This window comes from Dermacentor silvarum, chromosome 9, assembly GCF_013339745.2.
Source record: "Dermacentor silvarum isolate Dsil-2018 chromosome 9, BIME_Dsil_1.4, whole genome shotgun sequence".
Taxonomy (NCBI): domain Eukaryota; kingdom Metazoa; phylum Arthropoda; class Arachnida; order Ixodida; family Ixodidae; genus Dermacentor; species Dermacentor silvarum.
Genome location: NC_051162.1, coordinates 27,998,221 through 28,018,852, shown reverse-complemented (window position 1 = coordinate 28,018,852; position 20,632 = coordinate 27,998,221). Strand labels below are relative to the sequence as shown.

The following is a 20,632-nucleotide window of genomic DNA, read 5'->3' as shown; positions in this document are numbered from 1 at the left end:
CCTAAGTAGGTTTTCGAGCGCACGCGACCGTTATGCATTGCATGGTTCAATGCATTCTGTGCCAAGCTGAAGGGACACGTGCAAGATGACTGTCATCATCATCATCAGGCTATATTTATGTCCACTGCAGGACGAAGGCCTCTCCCTGCGATCTCCAATTAACCCTGTCTTGCGCTAGCTGATTCCAATTTGCACCTGCGAATTTCCTAACTTCAGCACCCCACCTAGTTTTCTGTCGTCCTGGACTGCGCTTCCCTTCTCTTGGTATCCATTCTGTAGCTCTAATGGTCCATCGGTTATCCATCCTACGCCTTACATGGCCTGCCCAGCTCCATTTTTTCCGCTTAATGTCAACTAGAATATCGGTTATCCCCGTTTGTTCTCGGATCCACACCACTCTCTTGACTGTATATCTTATCAGATGACTATATCTTATCAAAGAAAATATTAAAACAGATGAAGTTGTCATTTTTAACAGCGGAGCTGTTTCAGCTGGGCCTAATGTGTCCGCTGAATCCAAAAATGTGGGTAGATCCTGGCAGCAGTGCAGAAAGGGTCCAAGCGGAATGGCACATACACCTGTGAGCTAGCGAAGCTGAGCCTGGATATTTCTAGCTAAGAATGGTGGGGACCAATTGCCTATCGATAGGCAATTGATAGCCAATCAATAGCTAGTCGATAATTGATTAATAATCAATAAATTCCCGAAAATGCTGGGGATGACTTGGTAGTGCTTAGCCTAGCCAAAAAGCCAGGACGAGCCAGACGCCCATCATCTCCGCTGTCTCTAGCACTGCGCTGCCAGTGCAAGCTATATACGCAATTTTTTTTCCGCAAAAACGAACATTGTTTCCGCGTAAGGAAAAATTAATTGTACAAAGAACCACTCCTCAAACCATTTCCATGTTACCGGTTTTGCGATCGCACTATTACCAGTGTCGATACTATGGCATTATTTTAGCGCTAAGGCCAGTTACTTTTGTGCTTCAATGCATAAAACAGCGTTTTCCTCAAAAAGTTAACTGGAACGCCCATGCATTTTGTCGGACACTTTGAAAATTAATATCTCGAAATTGGTTCAGTCCTGAGAATTCGTTCCAAGTGGATACGCCTTGCGAACTCGGCGGCTAGAATTTGTAGGTTGAAAGATGTGCCGTAAAATAATTAATTAAAAAGGTAATTTGCGTATTTATGTTAGATATTAAATTAGGTGTTTTGACCATCCACTAGGCCATCCATGTCAGAATTAGCTTGGAACTACATAAAACAATTAGCCTCCTTAGAGCGTCGGCGCATTAATGCGAACACAAGAAATGCTGAGATACTGTCAATTCCGCACTTCAGAACTCTCTATAAGCATCATTCGTTAATACATTACCTACCATTCACTTTGAACAGATACAAAAATGGCGGTAATTTCAGTAAGAGAGAACTCAGCTGACAGTTTGGTCGCTTGGAATGTATCTGATGTGATTATTATTCAGCCTTTGTGTATGGTTCTGAGTAGATAATGTAAATCCTGTTTCGTTTTCTGAGTAAATGTTGATCTTGTAAAATTCAGTCTCATGCTATGTTGTATAGCTGGTGTTGCGTTGTTTTGTATAGCTAGTATTGTCATTGTAGTGTTGTTTAAAATGCATTCTGTTAAAACTTTTTCCAATTCTGTTAACTCGCCGTGACGCAAATATTCTTTGTCTTTCCGTTCATAGCTATTTCGTCTATGAGGAATTCCAGCGATAGCTGGAGATATGTTAATTATTGTGCATGTGTGCACACTGTTTGCTGTACTATTGCCTTGCCTGGTCTTTTGGGTCACGTCAAGCTACGTATGTAGCTTTTAGTCCAAAATGACCGTCCAGCATGTAAACTGGACAATAAATTGATTTGATTTGATTGATTTCGTCGGACACTTTGAAAATTATTATCTCGAAACTGGTTTAGTCCTGAGAATTCGTTCCAAGTGGATACGCCTTGCGAACTCGGCGGCTATATTTCGTAGATTGAAAGATGTGCCATAAAATCAATAATTAAAACGTTAATTAGCGTAATTATGGTAATTCTTCAATTAGGCATTTTGATTTCTCGTGGAAGTAATGGGCACCTCATCGAGTAGTTTAGATCAAGGATTATAACTGCGCTATCTGCCACAGGCAATATTTAAAATTTGGTTCAGCTAAAATGAAACACCCTGTATATTTGCATGCTAAATGACATCGTAGAACCATATCGTACAAATCAAGGTAAGTGCATGCTCACCACCAGTAAAAATAGTAGCACAGGCAATGGGCCGGATTACTGATGTTCCCGTGGGAGAAACAAAGATTTCGGCCTTTTATTGCTTATATACTGCAGCTGATTAAACCTCGAGAAGGTGAGGCTGACAGGTACGGTACAATCTGTAAGTAAAAAAAAGAATTTTTTTCTTACAGGCCGGGCCTGGTCATACACACACGCGCCCTAGCTAAGCTGAGTAATGAACGCCCGGGCCGGGCCCGGGCTCAGTAACACGGGCCCAGCTCGGGCCCGGGCTTGGAACCACGGGCCGGGGCCGGGCCCGGGCTCGTCTCGGTCATGTACGCCCGGGCCCGGGCCGGGCTCGGGCTTTGTATTACGGGCCCGGGCTGGGCTCAGGCCTTAGTAAAGCGGGCCCGGGCCGGGCTCGGGCCGAAAAATCAGGCTCGTGCAGTGCTCTACTACACAATTCCTGTCGTGCATTTTCTATGATTATAAAGGTTCGGCGAGAACATGCACAACAGATAAAATGATAACATTCGAGTAAGTTCCAAGTCATGCAGGTACGTATTGCGCTCAGCGGTAGCTGTGCGCTGTGAGCGGGCGAAATGCAGTCCCCGAGAAAAGGTTAAGGAAGTAGACGGGTCAATATATACAAACAACCCTGATAATTCAGGCATTACGCGTCAGCCGGTGGAGAGCCTAAAGTTTTTCATAGTCTTCATGTGATATCAGCAGATTTGAAGGATCAGAATTGCGATTCAGATGCGCTAATTTTCTTGAAATACGCCCAAGACAGGTACAGAAGCTAAATATGTTCAAACACGTTACATTGTATGTACTACTTAAAAATATGTAGGATTTCAAATATACAGTGATTTAATACACATTGAGAATGCACTCCTAATTATAGGAGTAATCTCAAAAGGAAGAACAAATAATAAATGTTCAGGAAATAGAATATACTGCCGTTTTCCGTCTTGTTACTTCAAGGAAAATAACACTAGTAATAACGCGAATGGAATAAGAGCTTCTCTACGTACAGTGGGAAAAACCAATCTGAGAGAATTGAACTGCAAGATTATATATGGCTGTAGCACTCTACATAAAACAAGAACTCTTTATATGCATAAACGATTATCGCGTGTATAATTCCTACCGCGCTGTTTGGGATCACTTTCAACAGACATTGATCTTAATGCACCATCAAGAAGGGTATGCACATATTTCGAATATATTTCATATTTCCTTTCTTGTTTCTTTTCTTGGTTCCAAGGTTTCAGTCAAAAAAATATGGCCCTCCCTGTGAAAGAGTGAATCATGTGTTCTCTTCAAGAATGCTGCCGGAAAAAATTACAATCGGCTTGACATCACTCCGAGCCGAATAGAACGGTGATATGGTCTGTGCATGGAAGGCGTTTCCAAACTCGTTAGCTTTACAATTCTAGTGTATATTAGTCTTTCAATATTTCAATTATTAGTTTCAAGTGCTCAAAGAGTAATGTTTGGCCTGCTGGGCGTATTTTCTTTTTTAAGCTACCAATACTTTAACGGTCACCCTCACAGCACCCAGTGCACATCCCACTTATGTTTCCCATCTTATAAAACCGCAGGCATCGGGCATTACACAAGCGCCATGCTTTATCGCTGCATGAATACGGTGACATTTGTACGAAGCATGCGCAACGGTGTGGTGGCTGCTCCATTTTCTCGCGCTATGGAAGTAGCAGTGGAAGGCGCCTTTCTTATTCTCTTGGTAATCCCAGGAGTTGACTAATCTTATCTCAGTTTTACCTCCTCGCAAATGCGGCTTGAGCTCCTCTGCTACGTTCTGTAGCAGCAGATATATTATCAGTTACCCGCAGCCAACGTGCCAGAAAAACGATCTTCTTTTTTTCCTGTTTTCTTTTTCTTTCATTTTTTTTTTGGTGCTGCGATGTATCGCCACCATTGTGGGGTGGGCTCCATGGACATGAGACACTCTCCTCAGGCGACGGTGAGTACTAGACGCCGAAGCGACGGCGAATATGTCTCTTGGTAGGCTAAGTGCGGCGAATACATTTTTTGCGGCATAGTTGCCGCTGCGGTTTAGGCATACCTTGATTTCGCAGCATAAGGTGAAATAGGAAAGTGCTTGGAGCATTGCTATCGGTTTCTCTGGCCGTTTTGACTAGGTCAGTAATGATATTGTTTTCTGCTTTCCCGTCATGAAATACGAAAAAGAATTATGCCCTTACTGTCAACACTAATATTTGCGGTGTAGGACGTGAGTTCCATTATTTTAAAGCGAAGTTTTATTTGCTTACTCTTCTGGGTCTGCGGAGTCTATTGGCTGATCTCTAATGCTTGGTCGATACGACTCTCGGCGGATATATTTGGTGACATATATATACGAATTTTATATGGGCGCCGAATGCTAGTACCACCAAACTGGTTTATATAACTACTATATGCTGACCGACGAAGTAGTGAGAATAAGCGCCAGCGCTTTTCCGCTAGAAGGAGGAATTCCTTCATAATACCTGATCATGTCACGTCTGCTCATAGGTTTCTCAAGAGCACACCCATCTCATCAAGGAATACCGCATTCTATTGAACGAATTCTTTCATTTATTAGAGTTCATCTGCTTCATCCATTCGGTATGATACCACTTTGTACAATCCTCCGAAATGGTTAAGTGCCACTGTGGTGCAGAGATCATCGTCGTCGTCATCATCATAAGCATCATCGCGAAGTGCGGCTCCATCTAACACAGCAACTCAAAGCTCTACGTGCCACAAGGGACGAACGCTTGTATCTGGCACGTGACGCACGAGCCACCAGTCTGAAAGAGCTAGTTGGCTTCGGGATGATTAAAGTATGACTGCGACCGTGGCTTATTGGTTAGAACATTCCGCTGCTGCTCTGGAGGACAAACGTTTGATTCCACCGCCGGACTCGTATTTTCTTTGATGGAAGAGACCTGGAACTATGCGAGAAAGGAACCCACCTTCCTACCCCAAAGAGCCTGGAATGAGGCAGAAAATGCTTCCCTATGACGTAGCACTGTATGATAACGAGACGACGACTCACATAGCGGGCCGTCGACCCTACATTTATTCAGAAAGGAAAATTGTTGAATGAAGTGGCACCCGCGGCTCCGTTGGTGAGAAAAGCGCATTCTATTCGGGGCTCGCTACTCGAGCCGCATGCACACGCACGACGTTCACGATGATGGCACATGATGATAAGGCTCGGTGGCGAAAATGACGGTAGAAATGGCTCCTCCCACTAGCGCACTAATGATGATAGCGAGCTTGGTGAGTCAGAGTGGTCCTAAAGGGATCAGTTCTGGGAAAAGTCACCCTGAAGTTGCCGCACCAAATCATCCTAGTGCCACCGATGTTGACAGCGCTTACTCGCATCTAACTTTTTTTATAAATAAAGAATGGGTACACTGTATTGTAACGAAAAAAACACGACATAGAGGGTTATGAAAACTTTTGCTGCGCCAAAACCGCCCAAGTACTCGGAAAGGCGTGCCATGTAAGATCCGTGACGTCATATTGACGTGTCTGAGCTGAGCTTCAACCATTTCTGCAAATGAGGGGTTTCTCGTCTAGTCTCTCGACTAGCATTGAGCTTTTGTCGGGCAAATGAATATCAATAGAAATTTGAAAATATATTTTTTCGAGCATAACCAGCCCAAATGTCGCTCTCAGAGTCCCTTCAAACATAGAGTAATCGATTGACGAATGTAACAAATGATGGCTGTGTTTATTCGCGTAATTCACTTTCACGAAAACTTTGAACGTGCAGGTAAGCTGAGGGGAGAACAATGGCGTTCAAAGCAGGGATGTTGGCATTGCTTGCCCTCACGGTCCTTCTGGGTGCCGTGGCTGAAGACATGCACGTCGAGAGACAGACAACCGAGGGCCGTGTTCGTGGGATGATTGTGCGCAGCCTTGGCAAGATTGTGGAGGAGTACCGCGGCATTCCCTTTGCCGAGCCTCCCGTAGGCAAGCTCAGGTTCCGTCCTCCGCAGCCAAAGGCACCATGGGAAGGAACGCTAGATACGACTGCAGGATCTACAGCGTGCCCTCAGGTACGTATATAGATGACTGCAATAAGGTACAAAATGGGAAGGTTGGTTACTATTCATGGATGGAGGCGTAAATCGACAAACAGGGTTACCGCTCAATATTTTATTCCGTGGGAGCTCAACAGTCGCAGAACAAGGAATGTCGCTGGAGCCACATTTCGGCAAACGGACTTGACTTCCTCAGGGCAGCAACTGTTTACTTTACCGTTTACGTCCACCTAGCTGACTCTACCCCACCATCAATGCGGGAGGAGAAGGAGAACTGAGGATCTTGGGGAGTGAACTACACATAGGCCTACGCTAAGGAAAACAGTTGCGGCCCGGACGTAATAAAGTCAATGGTCGAAATGTTGGCCCCGGTGACATTCCTTGTTCAACAAACACTAGATCACCTCAAGCCCACATCTGCCGGTCAGCACCTATTTTGATTGGTTTCCTCAAGAGCCGAATTCAAGAGCTAAATTAAAGTGATAATTCAGTAGAAAAACGCGCACAGCAGACATTTGCTATTTTGCGGAGTCAGAGCTTATGTTTCAGCGAAGCGGTTTATTTTTAGGCGATAGCATCATAACGCCCATTGAGTGAAAAAGCCGGTATCTGTAGAAGCGAAACGGCACCTAAATTCTCATTGGCTGTAACACCACGTCCCGTGTGCGCCTCGGTGGAGCAAAGCAGTCGAAAGGGCTCACCTGCTGCAGAGCTCGCAAGCCACGTGAGGGGAGAGGGCATCGCCGCGACGCCACGTCACTCTCGCTCAGGAAGCCTGTGTTGTCCGCACGTTCCTTGTCCAGACAACCTATCGCCTACGTTCTAACTTCGCCTCGGCAATCGCTATAAAGAAATTATGAAATAAAATAAAACAATGTAATTTCGAACGGAAAACAATGGCGGTAGTGAGTTTCAAGGCTACTACCCTGCGCGCAGAATTCGAGTGTCTTACCCACTGGGGTAAACCAGCGCCTCCATATAACAGGCCTGTGCACTCTGCTTTATGACATCATGCTGCTTGCACGGAAATTTCCATTTCCAAGCCCGGCGTCACGAAAGTGGCGATGTCATAATCACCGCGGCTTTCTTTGGCAGCGTCCCCATTATAGTCTATGGCAATGGGCAACGTAGCATGACGTCACGGATTGAAGTGCACCGGCCTTGTGGTATCTAGGAGGCGTTGGCCAAGCGTCTTAACGTGCTTGCTTGCCTACGAGGAGTTCATAACTCGAAGGACCGACATACATTTTTTAGATAATTTTTTCCGTACATTTCTATTAGGAATTGTGATTGCCTCTATTTAGACCACAAACTTTAACGCTTTCACCCAAGACACTGTTCCCTAGGTTCTCTCAGTTTGAACTAAAATTTTGTTCTCCCAGGACCCCAGTAAAGCATGCGTATAACGCTTGTAAACTTCGCATCATTCACACGCCTAGTAAACTTTGCATGTGCATCAGTAGTGCCAGAAGAGCTACAAAATATAGCTTAGGCCCACTCCACAGGACCTCTTGACTCGTGTGAACTACGTTGCGTAGAGAAGCTATAGATCAGTAAACGCTCATGCCAATGGCTAAATTTTAATTTTATACGGTGTTACATTATTAACCCCTTCATGGCGCGCATGTGACGTTCCTTCTTTGGAAACGTGATTAAAAGCGCTTCACATGACACGCGCGAGAAGACCGTGACGACATTGATTTTCGTATTTCTTGGTCTTTCTTCCGAGCCTGGCAAAAATACGCTAGGAAATGATAACGTCAAGGAAAGCATTTACTAAGACGAAAGCCTTATACGTCTCATCGTTCAGTCGACCTTCAAAGTCCTTGAGCGAAAACACGTCGACGAGACGATAGGTGCAAAAACTATCATTAACAAAGCACTCATAGCCCCCCAAGCAAGCAAGATGGGCGGTAAGGACGATGATAAAGCGAATTAAGATGGATGTTAAAACGAATTAAGTGGATAATGAAGCGACTTAAGTGGATGACTAAGCGATTTAAGTGGATAGCTAAGCGAATTAAGAGGGATGATTCAGCGAATTAAGTGGATGACTCAGGCGAGGTAAAGTAAATAAATTAAGATTGATCACTAAACGATTCAAAAGATCACAGAGCGAATTAAAAGCACGCGTAAGCGAATTAAGAGGGATTAGTAAGCGAAGTAGACTTAGCGAATTCAGGGGGATGTGTACGTCATGTGTCTGTCTTTGATGCATCGGCACTTGGGCTTTCGCCTTCAAGTCATCTTAGTGATTACATAAGAGAGCCTGTGATTTTTTAGGTGTTGCTGACCACTGTCTGCAACATTTTAGATCAAACTAACGCGCTTAAATGGCCATTTAATATTTGCAGGAATAGATTTAGCTACTTTAAAGATAATCTAACTTTAGAACTTACTCTGCATTGTGCCGGACGACTACAAACAATAAAGCTTTGCTCTAAGATGAGGCGCTATATAACGTAAAATGATTCCAAAATGTTTTGATTCCAATTTCTACAATCAGCCTCCACGATTGGTCAAAACATTTTCGGGCCACTCCCAACTTCGGCTGTCTGTCACGCGATGTCATGAAAACTGCGATAGCCTCCCATCTGATATAACGTGTACACACTGATTATACATGAATAAACCACACTAAAGAAAAAAAATCATTCCTGATTTGACGCCTTTTCACCATTACCCCTCTGCTATTGGTCCAATGTTTTCTGGCTACGCCCACTTCGCCTGTCTGTCACGCCACCTCACAAAACCGGCAAAACACACCACGTCAAAGTGACGTGTACGCGAAAAAAATGCATTAATATGCCGAACAAAACTTAAAATTTGTTCTGAATAGCCACAGACTGCCTCGTTCCGAAAGCAATAGAACTATGATGGCTGCCCGCCGATCGCTCAGGCCCTCGCTAGTCGCACCTGCCAGTGAGCATGTATTTATTTGCGCATGATAAACCTTTTTGCGTGGCAGTAAAACGTTACAGAGCCCTTTCGGCATGCATACGACATCGCTCTGCCAACTCTTCCTTGCTGAGGATCCGTTTCAGTGGCATGCTTATCCTTCCGTTGCACGGCGCCGCGATTTTCGACCAGCCACCGCAAGCTAAGTAAGGCGAAGCGGACCAATCGGAGAAGCCGGCACCACCCTCTTTGTGCGGTTATCTATTTTCACTGTGCTGGCTCGGCCCCATCGAAACCCTCTCCACTAGAGCGTGCTCCTCGCCTCTTGTCAGCCAATTAGATAAGAAAAACCGCTGAGTGTATACAATGTTATTGGTTTCGAAAGCGAAGCAAAGGTGACCTCCTATAAACGAGGAGAGTGTTTGATTGGGTTGTTCAGACCACGCTCCGGATCACCGCCCGATGCTTGTGTTGGTGGTTACGTAGATTTGACGTCAAGAGTTTGGAATCAAAACAGTTTGGAATCATTTTACGGTATAGCGACCATGGATAACCTGGCCATTGTTGACCATGGTCAACATTTATCATGATAGCTTTTAAAGCGCAACAAGAAGAAGGGAAACACACGACAGGACTTTTACTCGAAATGGAAGGATTTACTGAAGAAGAACCACATATATGCATACAGAAGTCGGCACACATAGCGACCAAAGCAAGGGATTAAAATAAAACGATGGACCGATACCTATATGTTAAAAAACTTGGAACATAAATCCGAAAATTAACGTGTGCCAAAATTCGAGAAAGGTAAATTCCATATCATTTAGAATGACGGAAGGATGGCTGACACAAGCATCCCCCCTTTTCCTAAAATAGAATGCCTCTGATAATCCTCGCATGATCTGGTTAAAAAGTTTAGAAAACTACCTGTCACATCTAAAACGGTAAGCCGCTGCAATGGGCGGCCAGATGTGACGGTCAGGAGATGTTTGTGACGTTTGATGCTGTCTTAGATGTACGGGAATAGAGTGACCATATTGGCCTACATAAACGTAGCGAGAGCTAAGTGGCACCATATATATAGTGCCTGAAATATATTCCACAAGTTCTTCGCTGTTTATAGTAATAAAATTAGGGAAATTTCTATGAACAAGAGAGAAAATACTTGGATGTTTATTCTTAGAAGAAAACAGGACGGTGATATTTAGTCCAGCACCCACACGCTTCAGTTTATTAGTTATCCTGTATAGGTGCGGAATAACTGCAAGTTTCCTTTTACGATAACTTCGTGTGCGCGCTTTTCGCCGGGCGCCTTTCAATTCCTTTATAAAATTGAGCAATGACTGATATAATAACAATCTGTGAATTGCTAGCCTGTTCTAACATGTCGACCTGTCATTGTAAGGTCAACTTCGTTAGGTATTCGCACATTTTTTTCTAAGCAGTACTAACACTGGCGTGAACGATGCCTATTTTAACACGACAGCGTTATGGGCCCCATGTCGCAGAAAATCCGGCGTAGGTGTCGGCTTACGGCGTCAGCGGCCAAAAAAATCATCCCGAGCAAAGAGTACCACGCAGGCCCTCCGCGTAGCGGAAAGGCGCTGGTGACCTAATTGAATTTATCAAAGTAAAATGTGCCAAAAAATCGTAAAGTACAACTTAACCACAACCTCCAGGCATGATAGCGTCGAATTTTAATTTGAATATACGAGAACACATAATTCTGTTACGCGCAAACTTGAACACAAACCCCTTTCCCAGCATTTCTACCATTCATACAGCGGAGCGCCCCAGTCAGTGGTCCGTGCAAAAACGACATCCAGATGGCGCTCGCCTTCTTGGCAGTGGCGCGTCGAGGCGAAGGTGCACAAAAAAAGAACGCTGCAGTTGCCGGGAAGCCTGACAAACAATCGGAGATATTTGAATGCTGTCGGGTTCCCCTCTTAAAGGCGAAGTTTAAGCTTCCTCCAAATGTTTTACCACTTTACAGTGTACTCAACTGCAAACAATCATACGATTAACAGATCCGAGTAGGTTATACAAGCGAACATGATGCGAGTGAAAGGCCAATCTTGGTTTGACGAACTGTAACCAATTATCATGGCGCAATTGAAAAAAAAACTAGTTGAACTTTATGCCATGTCCCTTAAACTTTTTTCAAATGTTTGCGACATCGCGGGAGGCATTAGCCACGTGACTGAACAATGGAAAGTTATCTATCTGTCTAAATCCGTTTTGAACAAGATCAGAAAGATTGCATTCCTGCTCTGTCTCAAGCTTGCCCAGGAATATGTCGCTTGATATGAAAGTGACATACGATCCGTACATTTAAATAACGGGAAAAAATTGAGAGGATCAATTTATACTATTTGAAGCCACACGAGATGTCGTCAAACCATAAATTTGTTGAGTTCTACTCTACTCAAGCCAATCAACCCAAAGCGCAATGAATCCAGAGTGCAGGCCAACTAAGAAAGGAATATTGCAACCTGCCGTGGTTGTTCAGTGGCTATGGTGTTGGGCTGCTGAGCACGAGGTCGCGGGATCGAATCCCGGCCACGGTGGCCGCATTTCGATGGGGCAAAACGCGAAAACACCCGTGTGCTTAGATTTAGATGCACGTTTTCCGGAGTCCCCCCACTATGGCATGCCTCATATTCAGATCGTGGTTTTGGTACGTGAAACTCTATAATTTATATTATTATAAAGGAATATTGCACAAAGAATGAGATTCATGTCATGAGGCAAGTAATTGAAAAATCTGTGGAGTACAACTACTTCTAATAAGTTTAACAGATTACAAAACGGCGTTCAATTCAGTAGAGATATCATCAGTCATGGCGGCGCTGTCAAGTCGAAGTGTACAGGAAGCATACTTTAATATGCCAGCGAAAATCTATAAACAATACACGACTACCTCAACTCTTCACAAAAAAGCGAAAGATACTGAACAAAGAAGGGGTCAGGCATGGAGAGACAACCTGTACGATTCTATTCACTGCATTCTCAGAAGCTTTAATGCGGTTACACTAGAAAGAATTAGGATTGAGGATCAAAGGGGAACATCTCGTCAACCTGTGGTGGACGACAGTGTCCTTGACAGCAATGACTTGCAACAAATTATTGAAAACTTTAGCCGAAAAAGTGTAAGAGTATGTTTGAAGCGCATTGTACAGAGTACAAAGGCTTTGTCCTATAGCGTAGCAAGAGCCCGAGAATGTGTGATTATTAGTCAGCCTCTAGAATAGGTGCAAGAGCCACTTTTACCACGCTAATTACTCAGAGATGACCCGGACAACAAGAAAGAAGTTTACCTAAGAATACTAATGGGTCAGAGCATATATGGCGGACAATAATGAATCATGACCGCCACCCTGCAATCATTGCATTCTACCGGCACTGAGGAATGGAAAATAAACTTTGGTGTTAGCAAAGAAGCTCGCGAAGCAGTCAACCACCGTGCAACGAGCGATGAAACCAAAAATGTTCGGCGTAGCGTTAAGAGACAGGAAGCCAGCGGTGTAGATTAGAGAGCGAACGTTCGTAGCCGATATTCTACTTGACACTAAGAAATGGAGCTGGGCAGACGATATGTAACCAGATAGATATAGACTTCATTGCACCAGTACCAGGGATTAGTGATCACGAAGTAGTGGCAGGCATTGTTCGTTGCAGAAAAATAGAATTTACGAAAATGCGGCCGAGAAAAGTATTTTTTATGAAATGGGTAATTATGAGGTTATCTCTAATGAGTTAATGATTTCCTGCCTACATTCGCGCATGATAGTTCATTTAGTAGCATCGACGGTCTGTGGTTCATATTCAGGGATAAACTGCTTTCATTGACTTCACATTTTGTTCGTCTAAAGTGGTTTCGGCTAAGCGCCGCAAAGATAAACCTTGGATTAATAAGGATTTCCGTTCATCAATTCAGAAAAAATCCCCAACTTACACAACATTTTGCAAGACAAAAAACCCTAGCTTTTACACAAAACTAAGGGATATCAGCACAAAACTGAAAAGCGAATTGAAGGTTGCGAAGAATGCATATCTGTCAGCCTTAGCAGATAAACAAAAACGAATCCCAAAGAGGTCTGGCGGTATATCAAGAGCAACAAGAAGGATTGCACTGGCATCCCGGTCATCGCAAATGATGGAAACCTAATTAAAAAAGACAAAAGTAAAGCAGAAGTTTTTAACGAGTATTTTCATTCTGTTTTTACAAAGCCATGTAGCATTACAATTTATGGCACACCGACACGATTACCGGAAATGGAAAACATTACCGTGAGCAGAGAAGGAGTGGAGGCTTTTTTGTTTAATCTGAACGCGCGTTCAGCTAATGGACCCGATGGAATTTCTAATCATATTTTGAAACACTGTTCAAGACAGATAGCGCCTTTCTTAGTAATATTATTCAACAAGTCACTAGATATTCAAAAGCTGCCCGAAGGTTGCAAGACAGCCGAACGTGACTCCGATGTTTAAACAGGGTGATCGTACACACGTATGCAATAGGCCCGTATCTTTAACTTCCGTTTGCTGTAAGACGCACGAACATGTCCTTTACTCAAATTTGATGAAGCATTTTGAAGCAAATAACTTTCTCACCTCAGCCCAACATGGGTTCTGCTCTGGTTTTTCGTGCGTAACACAACTAATCGAATTCACGCATGACATTGCACTCCGCCTGGACAATGGTGAACAAATAGATGCACTCTTCCTTGATCTGCGGAAAGCATTCGGTGTCATCCCGCACAATCTGCTTTGCTTAAAAATCTCCTTCCTAGGCATTTCTGAACATATTCTTGGCTGGATAAAGCATTATTTACACCTGCGCAACCAGCAAGTTGTTCTTAATGGGGTGAGATCAGCTGTAATGCACGTGCTAAAGGGAATGCCTCAAGGCTCTGTACTTGGGCCACTTTTATTTCTTGTTTATATAATGATTTAGTAGTAGGCCTTAAATGAACCATTAGACTGTATGCCGACGGCTTGTGTCATGTATCGTCCAGTAAAATTCCTTGCCAATATGTGTGTCTTGAAGGGCAACCTTGAAAAAGTGTCTATTTGGTGCAACCGGTGGCAGATGACTCTGAATACCGCGAAATGTTACCATGTGCAGTTTACAAAGAAAAAGAAAAATTCCCCAGTTACTATTGCGTAAATAATATTGCACTCAGTACCACTGAGCATGTTAAATACCTAGAGTTACGTTTTCTGAAACGCTTGACTGGTCTAATCATGTTGACTCAATTAGCGCGAAAGCTTACCGTCTTCACTTTTACCGACGTAAGTTTAAGCATTCTCTTTCATCACTGAAGGCAACCTTGTATTTAACTAACGTTAGGCCTATTCTAGAATATGCATGTGTCACCTGGGATCTGTGCACTAAAAACCTCACAGACAAAATAGAACGTGGCTAGAAGCAAGCAGCACGCTTCGTAATAGGAAATGATAATTTTACTATCAGAGGATCCGGAATACAGGAAAGGTTGGGTTGTAAACGCTCTATTCTCAGAGGAAAATGCTAAGATTAAAATTCCTTTGCAATATATACAAAAGTAAAACTGGTATTTACAGAACACTGTTCATTATAGAGCCACGTTACGTTTCATTTAGGAGAGACCACACTAACAAAATTAGAGCTTGTCAGTGCCGTACCAATGTGTTTAAATATTCATTTTTTCCTAACACGATTAACGATTGGAATGAGCTTCCTAATGAAATGATGGCAGCGTCTAGTATTGAAAATGCTATTGAAAGCCATATTCTTTGAATGGTCTGTTATTCATCTTTGAACATACGCTACTGTGTGCACTGTTTCCTTCTTTTTTTTCCCTCCTGCTCTAGATGTTGCTGTACTTTGTTAGCTTAACAAATGTTCTATTTACTGATGCATTCTTTTGATATTGCTGAATATTTTTCTCCTTGTGACCCCCTGTATTTTAACCTCCCTACGATAATGCCATACAGGCGATGTAGGTACACCGAATAAATAAATAAATAAATAAATAAATAAATAAATAAATAAATAACCGGTGGCGTATTAGGATTACAGAATAGGTGCCTACAGAAGGGAAGCACAATAACGTACGGCCGGTAATCAGGTGTTGTGACAAAATTGGGAAATTTCCAGGCACAACGCAGTGTACACTGGGGCTAAACATGGGTCATTGGGGATCTCTGGCAGAAGCCTTCATCTTGAAGTGACCATAAGTAGGCTGATGATGATGATGATGATTCTACTCTAAACAGCTTCTTATTGTTTCATACCTGTGAACTGCTTGTAAAATGTTCAAAGGGCAAATAGCATCCGAGTAATCTTTTCGCGGCAGATGTACGACGTTATGCGCATAACCGATCAGATTCTTACTGGTGCACTCAACTTCTATTCAGCGTGAGTGTCAGATAAATTTCAAAACTCACTGCAAGAATTACACGATGTATAATTGAAGCGCACCTCGGGTGCCTACATTTTTGATGTACAGGTGCACATTCCCGGCATCGGCATGGAAGGCCTCAATGTTACGGAGGACTGCCTTCACCTCAACGTGTGGCTCCCCGAGCTTGCCAGGAAACCGGGTTCGAGACGACCGGTCTTGGTGTGGATCCACGGAGGGGGCTTCACTCTCGGCAGTGCCAATCAGGCGATCTACAGCGGAGCCGTGTTGGCTGCGTTCGCCGACGTCGTTGTCGTCTCCGTGAATTACCGCCTAAGCATCCTCGGCTTCCTCAACGGGAACTCTCCAGATGCGCCAGGGAAACGTCGGTCTTCTAGACCAGGTCATGGCGCTAAAGTGGGTCCAGCGTAACATCGAAGTTTTCGGAGGTGACCCGCAACAAGTCACATTATTCGGCGAGAGTGCAGGATCATGGTCCGTGCACGCACATATCATGTCACCGATGAGTGAGGGCCTCTTCAAGAGAGCACTCTTGATGAGTGGCACAATGTACAGTATCGACGTGTGGGATACGGTGCATGAGAGCATGGTCAAGGGTGACAAAGTGGCTGGCATCGTCGGCTGCTCCGAGGGGGGCAAAATTGACCTCTCTTCCAATCCTGAGAATGTCATAACTTGCCTGCGGAACAAGTCCGCAGAGGAGCTCGTTACCGCTTCTGCAGAGAGCGTGGCCCCCAAAGTTATGCCTTTCTTTCCGACCTATCATGACGCATTCCTTCCGAGGAATCCAATAGAGGCAATCAAGCGCGGTTTTTTTGCACCTGTAGATGTCATGGCAGGAGTCACCTCCGACGAGGGGGCTTTCTTTGTCCTGTTCCCACCGATGCATGACCTCTTAGCCGAAGACCTTGTTTCAGTGTCGTCCAAAGGACTCGCTGATTCTCTTCAAGCATATTTGTCACGTTTATGGAAAAAGGACACACCAGACCTTCTACGCATGTACCTTAACGAAGCTCCGCAAGGTGACAACAACGCTTTGAGGAGGCAGTACGTGGACTTCACGTCGGACAGGGTGTTCAACTGCCCGCTACGGTTCTTCGCAGATAAGCACAGCGAACGCGGAGGAAAAGTGTTCGCCTACGTCTTCGCCCACAAGTCGGCGATAGCCCCGCTGCCTAGCTGGACGGGGCAGCCCCATTCCTTCGACATACCATTCCTTTTCGGTAAAACATACGCCACTGAGCCAGCTTCCGAGGACGGCCGCATGAGTGAGGCCTTCATGCGGATGGTGGCCACCTTCGCTGAAAACGGGTTTGTCACATTTTCACACCTTCGTTTCAATAAGAACCAACCGCTGTGCCTGTGAAGTTCGTCCAGGGGAATATACTCAAATGAAATATAAGTTATTCGTTTTGACATCTTTAAAGTGCATGGGATCGAGGTATTGAGAAACACCGTCATTGAGCATGCAGTCCAAATCGCTTTGACCACTTTGAGTTCTGCAAGATGGGCCTAAATGTAAGCACACAAGCGTTCTTACATTCCGAACACCGTCGGACTGCGGCTGACACGGCTGGGAATCAAACCTGCGATATCGTTTTCAGACGATATAGCAAAGCATTTGGTTCCCGTAAGTTTCTAACCCTTACAACTGAGTTCTAATGGTGCGAGTAAAAGAAAAACACATCGAAACAGGTACCACAGCTCAAGCGCAGATAGAAAACCGAAGTTTGAGTTTAAAGACGCCAGCTTTTATATTTATTGTCCAGAATAGGCATGGGTACACTGATAAATATGCATGACATCATAGCCTATCCTGGAAAAACGGTATTTCTGTTTCTGGTAAAGCACGAGAGGGCACATTTACACAGCTATGCCCGACCTTTTCAATATAAAAGGGGACTCCATTCTTTCCTTTACCCTCTAGCTTTGTCCTTTCCTACGAACTTTCTGTTCTCAAATAAGGGAGTCCACCAAAATTTTTAGGGTGGGTCAAGTCAATTATGGGAGGAGGGCCAGGTTGGTTTTGAACGTGGGTACAACTCATTTTTGTGGGTGTGGGTCTGGTCAGTTTTCATTTACATTGAAACGTGACGTCATCACTTGGTCACGTGAGCTTTGGTAACATCGGATGTGAACGACGGACGCTGGATTTCCCGGGTCATGGGGGATATAATGATTTCGCATTAAGATTTCACACTCACTTGCTTCTGATATTTCCTGAAGTCTCTACGCAAGTCAGCCGGAAATAACATAGATGTAGTCTATCAGCTGCCATGCGAGAAAGTGACTTCGAAAGGTTTTGATAACATGACAGTGATTACTGCTTAAGAGGATAACCACATCGGAGTCGATGCGACTGGCTTATGATGTACGCAAGGTGCCATTCTCCCCTATTCTCGAAATTAGTGGTGTTCACGAAGGAGTCCTTTGTCACAATCAGATCGATGACGAATTCATGTGACTCGAGTGCAGCAACCATTTTCTTAGTCCAAAAGAAGAGGTTCTTGCCACATAATTATTTTGTCGAATACTATTAGCATGGTACTAATATTAAATGTTAGCACCATTTATAACAATCCACATGACTACGCTGACGACAATTTCCTTCGTGGTCTACCTTCTGCTGTCGAGCCTGTCCTAAAGTTCGAACACAGTCTGCTTTCCTGTCATTATGCACTAGAAATTTATGCTGGCTTCTGAAATTATTAGTGAACATTCAACCTGTAGCTGAGCATTCAAGCTTCGTGAGCAGGTGTTTCTATAATGTCAACGCTCATACCGTGTGGTTGAATTCGGGCGAGTGAATTTATTAACAGTGCACTTAGCAGTGAAGTTCATAAGCCCTGATTATGGAGCCCATGTTAGTGGAAGAATTCACCTTAGGACACACTGTCGAATATTCTCCACTGGGTATGTCAGAAGCTGCGTGTCGAGGTGTTCTGTTTGGTGCAGAAGAAAGACGACTTTGGTGTCCTTATTTTCAGTTTTCGCCATGATGCTCCCGACCAAAACGTGCCATTAGCTCCGGAGTGAAACTGCAGTTTTCTTTCATTTCGAGTTGTTGCTGAGATTTCTCACTACTAGAGTATATACAGAAGCTATAAGAACATGACTTCTTTGTAGGGACACATCAGCAGGAACACGTCGGTGCAGTGTGCGACTTCTCAAGTAGTCGTATTAAAAAGGGACGGTATTAAATATTTTGGAACTCTCGAGGTATTAGTGCTTAATGAAGTAATCACTAGGTCCCTAGCTATCCACTGCAGAGAACGACGAGCAAATTTTTATCAGTGTTTTTGAGGGGTTGCATAACTAATCCTCCCTAATTCATTCATTACCCGCCTTGCTAGCTTAGCGGCTATGGTGTTTAGCTGCTAAGCTGCAGTTCGCAGGCTCGAATCCTGGCAGCCGCATTTCGATGGGGTGAAATGCAAAACGCCCTTGTTCCGTGCATTGGCGGTACGTTAAAGATGCCCTGGTGGTCAAAATTAAGCCGGAGTTCGCTACTACGCCATGCCTCACAATCACATCTAGGCTTTAGCACGTAACCCCCCCCCCCAAAAAAAAAAACAATACAAATAATTCCTTCAATTAATAGAATACACAGTATATCTTCTTTTGTACAAGGCGAGTGCGAAAAACATCGCGTAGGCTCTACCATCAGTGATTAGACTGAATTTTTTTGACATACCTGCTGGCGTATGCTGTAGGTTTCTTGGCGTCTGAAAACTAACTGCACTCTGAATTACCCTACTGCAGTGTATTTTTGCCCGTTTTAAAATGTCAACCAGTAACTATATGTTCGGCCAGCAGTGTTTTCGTAATAAAGCGCAAGAAATCACACAGTAAATTACTTTATGTTCAACCGTGGCGGGAGCATCTCTGTGGCAGAGTGCAATCGACTTCGACATGACACCTCTGGGGGTGCTGTTTGCTTCACTGCTCGGCACTTTATGGCAGCTGATCACTACTGTATGGAAAGAACGGATAAGGTTTGTTTCTTTTTTTGTTTCTGGTAAATAAAATTGATTGATTGATTGATTGAAGGTTTGAGAACTTCTGAGTCATATTGCAAATACAGCGTTTGCGTGGGCTGCTCAAATTATAAGCTTTGCGATTTTTTCTATTATCTTCTACCGGAATTGTATATAAGTAGCAATGACAAACACAATATTTGTCTTCTCCCAGGGCTCCCGAATTGCCGAACAACCAGCAATGGCAGCCGTACACCAAGAGTTCACCGATAACAGTGGTGATGGACCACGATACCTTCAACCAGGCTCAGGAATTCCGTGCTAGTCACTGTGAACGATGGAGGTCACTGTTCTGAAGGAATTACAAATTGGCTTGCTTACATGTGGTTATTGTCACTAATAAAATTTTATACGTTCATCAGGCAGAGAAGTTGACAAAATTAGTTTTTTTCCATCTTGAACAAATAACGTTCACTTGTTCTTAAACATGTGCATTATTAGAGGCGTGCAGTTTCCGAACTAATGGTAATGGCAGCGCACATGGTGTCGTTACAAGTATTGGGACAGTTCAGTACGGATGTGCAACGCCTTGATTTTTTACTCCAATCATCAACTTAGTTGAACTTGCTGCAGGATGGGCATCTGATTACTTTTCCCGAAGAAAATTTGAAATCCCGAAGTAAAAGTGTCGTCAAGCCGGTAGCACAAAGAGACTCCATATGGCTTTCTCACAAAGAAAGTTTCGGAGTCGCAGAAAACGGATCCTTGTCTGGCAATGGAACCCTAGACGAGCGCGTTTCCGCGGTGGTAGCTTTGGCATCTGAGCTAAGCAGAAGCTAACAGATCGAAGAGCGAGGCCTAATTAAACTTCCGCTCGAAGCGTTGGGACAACAAATGGTGCCAAATAATTATGCGGGTATCAACAAAGTAAATGAATTCGTCCACTTCGAGTGGTCGACTAATTGTACATCGCTCTACAATCAGCTAGCCCCCTTAGTTAGCTCAAACGGTAGTTTTGGTCTCTGATGGCCTCTCTAAATGATATTTG

The 20,632-nt window shown here is 44.0% G+C and overlaps 1 pseudogene; it reads left to right on the top strand.

The window, feature by feature from the left end:
* Nucleotides 1-4,109: 4,109 nt before the first annotated feature.
* Nucleotides 4,110-20,003, top strand: LOC119465180 (acetylcholinesterase-like; annotated as a pseudogene).
* Nucleotides 20,004-20,632: the final 629 nt, after the last annotated feature.